This window comes from Penaeus japonicus, unplaced genomic scaffold (genome assembly GCF_977035675.1).
Source record: "Penaeus japonicus unplaced genomic scaffold, GWHDUDI00000001_assembly GWHDUDI00000018, whole genome shotgun sequence".
Taxonomy (NCBI): Eukaryota; Metazoa; Arthropoda; class Malacostraca; order Decapoda; family Penaeidae; genus Penaeus; species Penaeus japonicus.
The window spans coordinates 3,900,729-3,909,390 of NW_028234420.1; the positions used below are offsets into that span (position 1 = coordinate 3,900,729).

The 8,662-nt window shown below is 51.2% G+C and overlaps 1 protein-coding gene across 3 annotated transcripts in view; it reads left to right on the top strand.

The window, feature by feature from the left end:
* Positions 1-227: 227 nt before the first annotated feature.
* Positions 228-8,662, top strand: part of LOC122243444 (uncharacterized) — a 31,163-nt gene continuing 22,728 nt past the window's right edge. Inside the window, exon 1 of one of the 3 annotated variants that reach the window (XM_043001044.2) lies at positions 228-384. The gene's annotated coding sequence lies outside the window, so the exon portion shown is untranslated. Of the gene's footprint in view, positions 385-513; positions 670-1,350; positions 1,458-8,662 lie in introns of those variants that run through there. The other 2 variants (XM_043001045.2, XM_043001046.2) reach the window with 2 other exon arrangements.

Below are 8,662 nucleotides of genomic sequence, written 5' to 3' on the forward strand. Positions count from 1 at the left end.
GTAGTAAATGCTCCGCAAATTCTACCCGGCAGTTTCATCACCTTGCACCACGCTTGCCAACATTCCCGAGCTCCACAACAGTAGAACAGATTATTGATTTTCCATCGTAAGAAGAGCTAGATACGAAGACACATTTCAAAATCGGGTTGTATCTTCATGATATAGTAACTGACTGTCCTTATAATTGGTCAAATCTGAATGCTGTATCACGATAGAGTGAGTTGTTTTGATACCATGTTGGTTAACCTGACTCACTTCTAACTATGGCTGCAAGAGAGTAAGACACACGTCGGAAACGCTCTGCGAGTTTTTCGTATTTTTTCACACCTTTGTTTCATTTTTGTCGTGTGGAAATCGTCAGAGACACAGATGAAGTAAACGGACGTAAGTACAAAACATCACTGTATTTGTTATCTAAGTAGTTTAGGGAAATATTGGTTACTGGGCAGGAGTTTGACAGTTCGCGCAGTTTGAACAGCATGATGCAATACACGAAATCCCATTTTTCTTTGATTTCGCCATCCTGTGCGAGGGTAGTCGGTCTTGTGTCATGGAAGAGAACGAACGTGTGATGTCTAGCTCCTTCGTGTCTTGTCATATTACAGACATTTTTAAGCTCACTTCGAGAGAGACTTGAAGATTGTTGAAGGCATTTTGTGAACTTGAAAGGTAAGAAAGTCACATTGGCTTTTGTCGGTGTTGTTAGAGAATTGTTGCCTTAGAGCTGATGCAATCTCAAGGCATGTTGCAATTATTTCGATTGGAATAGAACCTCGGTTATATTTATTTGAGATTTGAAAGAAGTGAATGATCTGACATTAAACGGCATATATAACATCGTAGTCATATTCCTGATGACAAGGAAAGGCTGCACTCCTACCACGTACGGGTTCAAAGTGTTTGTCTTGGGATCTCATTGACCTGTGACACAAGGCTGTGATTAGGTTGAACACAATGAATCCGACGGATATTAGCCGGAATTACTTGCTGTTGAATATAGTTGAGAATATCAGAGGTGTGACACAACACCACTTACACTTAATTGTAAGTAGTTTGTGTGGTGACGGCAAACAAGGAAGTAGATGTTCAGCTAGGAATGTTAGTGAAAGAAAGGTCTGCTATGATGAAGACAAGGACGTTTTCTATTCGGAATTTACCAGAACTGCATGACGCAATCTGTTGTGCTCTATAGATAATATTGACTTTATAAAGTAATGGCGAAATGGTAGGGTAATACGAAATAAAGTAGGAGAGACAAAAGCTCTTGACATGCACCTTTTCCAAGAATCCTATCGACATGTTATTCCACCACCACATGATGCAACCTCAGGCAGGTGTGGTGGCCAGTTCCATCCTGTCAAAGACACTCAAGCACAGACACACGCACAGTCACTCACGCCTCTGTTTGTAGATGACGTTTGTGATTACACGAGGTAGCCGTTCGACCGAGGAGCTGGGTAATTAATTGTAAACTTAGCGCTGAACTGATGACGATTCATGCAGATATTTCAAGGCGTAATAATGTGATAGTATGTATGAAAGTTGTTTACCTGTTGAGCTGAGGCTTACAGGTGCGTGGGAAGTTGCGCGTTTTCTGACACAGGATTTGGAATGCTGATCTGCAACGGTGATGTATAGTGCTCATTGCCGCTTTATTTACATTTTCGCTACATGGCGAATATCAAGGAAGCCTTACAGCTTGGGATAAACATCTTTAACGTCGACCTATTGACTAAATATCCTTGAAGCTTATGTGGTAATTTGTTAATATTTCCCTGCGTTACCTTGCGCGCGTGCGTACGAAAACTTGTTACACGCATTTTGAAGGTGTGACTTTCTTCTGTAGTTGGGATTGTAGGATTATCGAAACGTGCGTGCATACATGCACGCCTGCGTTCTTGTGAGTGACGACGTTGCCTGGACGTGTTGCGACGCCATCAGTTCATTTCCGGACGCGCTTGTTGGCTTCAGTGTTTATTTTCTGATCATTTTTTTGTATGTATACTATTTATGGGTGGATATGGGGATGAAAGGCGTTCAGAGGGAGGAGTGAAGGGGCGGTGGACCCTACGTGACAACTTGAATAACCCTTCCCCTACTTGTCCCACTCCCCGCTCTTTTCCCTACTACTCCCCTCCCTCCTCCCTTCTCCCTACTACTCCCCTCCCTCCTCCCTTCTCCCTACTACTCCCCTCCCTCCTCCCTTCTCCCTACTACTCCCCTCCCTCCTCCCTTCTCCCTACTACTCCCCTCCCTCCTCCCTTCTCCCTACTACTCCCCTCCCCCTCCCTTCTCCCTACTACTCCCCTCCCCCTCCCTTCTCCCTACTACTCCCCTCCCCTCCCCTCCCCTCTTTTGCATCCTATGACCCGCCAACTCGTGGCACTGTAAGTCGTGTTCCCTCTAACGTCTACCTTCCATATTTACTGTCTCATTTTACTCCCACGAATGAGTAGAAAGACAAAACGGGGAAGAGAAAAAGAGAAATAGCGAAAAGAGTACAAAAGAATGGAGATGTGTGTATGACATGTATCCACAATCCCTTCCTTGTTTTTCTTTGTTACACGTTTCACTTTCAGGGCTGCAGCTGGCAAGTCTTAGTATTACCTGTTCTCTAAGATCGCTGCTACTCTCTCTCTCTATCTCTATCTCTATCTCCATCTCCATCTCCATCTCCATCTCCATCTCCATCTCCATCTCCATCTCCATCTCCCTCTCCCTCTCCCTCTCCCTCTCCCTCTCCCTCTCCATCTCCATCTCCATCTCCATCTCCATCTCCATCTCCATCTCCATCTCCATCTCCCTCTCCATCTCCCTCTCCCTCTCCCTCTCCCTCTCCCTCTCCCTCTCCCTCTCCCTCTCCCTCTCCCTCTCCCTCTCCCTCTCCCTCTCCCTCTCCCCCCCACAAACACACTTTTCCCTATCCGGCCCCAGATTATCTGTTGTGTGGAAGTGTGCGAGTATTTCCTTAAATGTATTATTTATGTGTATGTCCCCCCCCCCCCACACACATAAACACACTTTTCCCTATCGCGCCCCCAAATTATCTGTTGTGTCGGAGTGTGCGATTATGTCCTTGAATGTATTATTTATGTGTATGCGTATATGTTTGCTACATGTGTGGATGTCTTTAATTATTCCCTCCTCCTTTCGTCACCATTCGTGTATGCACAGAGCGAAGCATTTATAAAGTTCATCGAATCTTGAATGCCTTATGCCGACAACATCCCCGCCGGCCTGTCTACTGGCCATGTACGTTTTGCCCGGCTGTAGGGATGCCTTGTGCTTGGGGCTGATGCCTTGTGGGCGTGCTGGGGAGAATAAACAAGGGCGGGGAGAAGTCGAGAATAGGACAGTAGGGGACGGGGCTAATAAAGATGTTTAGAATGGGAGGATAGAAGGAACTACAAGCGAAGCGAAGGGAGGGAAGCCGCAGGGGGGAGGGTGAGGGGGATGAGGAGAGGAGGCAGAGACGGACTAGGGCTGTTACCAGGGTAGGGATGGGGGAGAGCAGGAGGCAGGTTACCGGGTTCACAGTGTACGCGGGGAGCAGGGAAGACAAGAGCACCGGCCCTCGCTGCCGACGCCGCGCAGCAGCGCCGCCGCCGCCGCCGCCGCAAGCAGCGGATGGGATGTGATCTTTGAGGGGCGCGGCTTTGGGAGACGGGGATGCCAATTGGTAATGGTAGGAAGTAGGGAATTGGTGAATTCTTGAGTGTATGTGGTGAGCGGTGTGCTTGGCGCCACGATGACTGTTGTCAAGAGGACCACAATCCCACGCGATCTGCCTCCAACTCACGAGTTCTCCCCGCCTCTCGTCTCTACTCCACTCTACCCCTACCGGGCAATAGTAATGTAAAAAAAGAGAAGTAAATATGGGCCGCAACGTTGTTGTTACCTTTCAGAGTCCTCTTTTCCCATGTGTTTAGGGTGTTTGGTTGCGGAGACTCCCAAGGCGCGGTCTCTCTCGGTCTCTCTCGGTCTCTGGGAAACGTGCTGGGTGCTTTGTGTGGCAGACGGTTCTTTGGATTCGGACCTTGGATTTCTTTTTTTTATAGAAATAGTTCATTGTCCGTTTCTTTCTGTTGCGAACACTTACAGGGCGTGCCTTACTGCCAACTACCGAAGGCTAACCGAGAGCCGTAGTGAAGGCGGCGGTGTCGAGAGGAGAGAGGAATAAGAACTCGCTCAGATCATCCTACATTGAGAGCAGGTTTTCAAGGTCATTTGGAGGTCTGCAGAGGTTCCTCGTGGGCTCTGATGGAGCGCAGAGTCGAGGGGGAGGATGTTGCAGAGGGTGTTATAAGGAGCGTGTGAAGTGAAAGAGACCTTTCTTATCCACTCTTCCTCTCCGCTCCGCTCCTCTCTCTCTCATTCCCTCTCCTCTCTCTCTCATTCCCTCTCCCTCTCCCTCTCCTCTCTCTCTCATTCCCTCTCCCTCTCCTCTCTCTCTCATTCCCTCTCCCTCTCCTCTCTCTCTCATTCCCTCTCCCTCTCCTCTCTCTCTCATTCCCTCTCCCTCTCCTCTCTCTCTCATTCCCTCTCCCTCTCCTCTCCCTCTCCTCTCTCTCTCATTCCCTCTCCCTCTCTTCTCATTCCCTCTCCCTCTCTTCTCTCTCTCATTCCCTCTCCCTCTCCTCTCTCTCTCATTCCCTCTCCCTCTCCCCTCTCTCTTATTCCCTCTCCCTCTCCCCTCTCTCTTATTCCCTCTCCCTCTCCTCTCTCTCTCTCTCATTCCTCTCCCCTCTCTCTCTCTCCTCTCCCTCTCCCCCTCCTCTCTCCTCTTCCCCTTCCCTCTCTCTCCCCCCCCTCCTCCCTCCCCCTCCCTCCTCCTCCCCTCTCCCCTCTCCCCTCTCCTCCCCCTCCCCCTCTCCCCCTTTCCCTCTCTCCCGCCCCCTCCTCCTCTTCCCCTTTCCCTCTCTCACGCCCCCTCCTCCTCTTCCTCTTCCCCTTTCCCTCTCTCCTCCCCCTCCTCCTCTTCCTCTTCCCCTTTCCCTCTCTCCTCCCCCTCCTCCTCTTCCCCTTTCCCTCTCTCCTCCCCCTCCTCCTCTTCCCCTTTCCCTCTCTCCTCCCCCTCCTCTCCCTCTCCCTCCCCCTCCTCCTCCTCCTCCTCCTCCTCCCTCCTCCTCTCCCTCTTCCTCTTCCCCTTTACCTCTCTCCTCCCCCTCCTCCTCTTCCCCTCTCCTCCCCCTCTTCCTCCTCCTCCCCCTCTTCCTCCCCCTCCTCCTCCTTCCTCCTTCCTCCTCCTCCTCCTTCCTCCTCCTCCTCCTTCCTCCTCCTCCTCCTCCTCCTCTTCCTCTTCCTCTTCCCCTTTACCTCTCCCTCTTCCTCTTCCTCCTCTTCCTCTTCCCCTTTAACTCTCCCTCCTCCTCCTCCTCCTCCTCCTCCTCCTCCTCTTCCCCTTTACCTCTCCCTCCCCCTCCTCCTCCTCCTCCTCCTCCTCCCTTCTTCCCCTTTCCCTCCTCTCCCTCTTCCCCTTTCCCTCCTCTCCCTCTTCCCCTTTCCCGCCCTCCCCTTTCCCTTTCCCTCCTCTTTCCCTCTCCCTCCCCCTCCCCTTCCCCTTCCCCTTCCCCTTCCCCTTCCCCCTCTCCCTCCCTTCTTCCCCTTTCCCTCCCCCTCCCTTCTTCCCTTCCCTCTACCTCTCCATTAATTGCTTTGTTCACGCCCACACTCCCTCCGAGCTCCGTCGCCAGCCGCCCTCGGGTCCCGTTCGTCAGCTGGTCACTCGGTGAAAATGAGACTAATGAAGGCAATTAATCTGGGAAATTAAAGTCATGACGATTTATCGCGAGGTACGTGTCATGGGCGGAGGAAGGAGAGGGTCAGGTTTGGGAGAACAAGGGCAAGAGCCATGTGGAATGAGCAAGAAGGCATTTTTAGGTAGGCAGGGAGTGGGAGTAGAGGTGCCCAGATGTCCGATTCGGGAACAAAATCAGACTGGCAGATGTGTAAGCAAAAGCCGTCGGAGGACAGAAAAGAGGCGAGTGGCATGTGGGTTCGGGGGGGGGGGGGGTTAGGAGCCAGCAAGACAAGGCAGTCTTCAAGGTCGCGGGTGAATGATCTTCGTGGTGGGGAAGGGGGAGGGGGAGGGGAGGGGAGAAAGGCCTTGCTATGTCTCGCTCCGGGTTTGTGCTTGCGTTGGGTACAGCTGCAGGGTTTAATAGGTTTTGCTTACGCGCTGGGCAGGGTGTGAGGAAGAGAGGAGGGGAAAGCAGGAGGATATGGCCTCTTGTTGAATTCGTTGTAGTGTCATTATTTTTTCGGATTTCTAGCCATCCGTTTTTCGCTTCTTTCTTTCTCTTCGACATTTACTTTGTTTTCGCTATATATATGTAGTTTTTTACACGCCTGAGGCTAGGTAATACACACGCGCGCGCGCGCACACACACACACACAACCACACACACACACACACACACACACACACACACACACACACACACACACACACACACACACACACACACACACACACACACACACCACCTCCCATTCAAGGTCATACCGCGTTGGGTCGCATGAGGTTTATTACCGTTTGCTCGCACATGACGCTTCCTCTTCGTCAGTATTCCTATCAAGTCGGCTTCTGTCTGATATCCTCTTTTCTTTGCTTACTCATTTATCTTTTCCCCCCCTGTTTGTTTTTGTCCCCTTACCCTCCCCTTCCCTGGTATAAGTCAGAATCCCCCCCCCTCCCAACTACCCATTCTCCTCATTTCCCCTTCACCCCACATCTCGCTTCCATGCTCGCACATGCTTATGCACGATACGCTTCATAGCACGTAGACCTTACAACCGGGGATGCCTCCGGGCCACATAAGGTCGTCGGGGAGACGCGCCGAAGATCCGGCGGAGTCTGTCTTACGAGGTGGCGGGCGCTGTTAGCCACCGGCAGCAGCGCCTTGGTGACTGTTGACGCAAACTTTCTTCAGTATTCCGTTATTGTCGTCTTCTGGGATGGTTGCTACGCCATGTCGACTTGCCCCGGCGCCGCTGCCACCGGAGACCGCCCTAAGTGGCTGAGGGAGAAATGTTGATCCGGTGGTGCAGTGACGGCGCCCGTGACGAAGGCGGGGGCGTGACGAGTTATTCCCTCCCCGCTGCTGTTACTATGTTTTTTAGGTCTGCCGCTTCACGCTGCCATTCAGGATCTGTGCTGTTGGTTTCTCCTTTTTGCATATTTAAGTTTATCTTGCCATGACTTCCTGTCACTTTCTGAGGTATTGCCTTGTGCGTGTTGTTTGCTCTTTTTTCCATATTTTCTCTCCTTGTGCGCGTTCATTATCCTCCTGCCATATCGCGCCCTAGCCCATTCAAAGGAAGTAAATGGCTGAGGAGTAGAACAAGAATTTAGCCAAGATAAGCGATTAAGAAACAACTGGCCTGTTTAGATTTGCCAACAAGGAGATAGAAATGCAAGTAATTTTGTGGACTCAAACTCCTTTGAGTAGACGGCGGCGCATCGATTCTCTCCCTCTCCTAGGCACATACAGTAGAGAGAGACGGAGGCAGACAGAAGTCAACATCATTTTCAGTGGATTATGTATAGGATTATATTTTCATCTTGCAATGGCGGAAGTGGAGTACAGCCGTGAAAGGAATGCGGCCGCGGGAAGGTAAACTGAATGTGTGGTGATTATAGGAGCTTGACGGGGGAGGGGCGAATGGACCACATGTGAAAGAGAGAGGGAGAGGGAGAGGGAGAGGGTGAGGGAGAAGGTGAGGGTGAGGGTGAGGGTGAGGGTGAGGGTGAGGGTGAGGAAGAGGGTGAGAGAGAGAGAGAGAGAGGGTGAGAGACAAACGAAACCAGTCCTCACCTAAGGCATCAAACGCCGTCGCAACCATGCTCGTTCAGCCGTCCCGGCAACACACCCCACTTCTGGCTGCGTGACGCAACCTACGCTCTAAAGGTGATGGTTTGAATCTGCCGCAGCGACCTCGTGGCGAGGCGGGGCAGAGGAGAGATTGCAAGGGGGAGACATGCGGAAGAGGAAGGGGAAAATGCGGAATTAGCTAGAAGGAAAAAGACGGAAGAGGCGAGATGGAAATGGAATGCGAAGAGCTCTCCGCCCCGGCCTTCGCACGGCCGTTGTTTACCCTCTGTTCGGCTCCTTAGAACGTCCTTTATTTTTATTATTCACTCAAACACCATCAACAATTGGGTTTTCCGTTTTGAAGGACTGTAGGTACAAACACGGACAATTAGCTACTTTGTGATTCAAAGATTGTCATGTCAAGGATATACTAAGTAACCATATGCAGTTATGCTCAGGCCTACACTTTCCACGCCTCCCCCTCCCCCCTCCCCCTCCCCCTCCCCCTCAACTCAGAAACGCAAACCATCATGAATGACATGCACGGGATGAATGTAGCTGTATTTCTCCCTTCTCTCTTGTCTCGAACTTCCCACAACCTCTAACTTCTCGACCCTCCATAGGTTGGAGGGAGCATGAGAGGGGGCGGGAAGGCGACCCTGGGCACCAGGTAAGGCTGCCTCGCTTCTTCCTCGAGAGGTTGTGTAACGCAGCATGCCTGAGTACTGTCTTTTGCTTGTCTTTACTTTCCTTGCCCTCGACTCTGTGTATATGACGTTCCCCATATCAGTTTCGTCCTACACTCAGGTCCCGAATTTTGTGTTGCTAGGTAATGAGACAACATGACC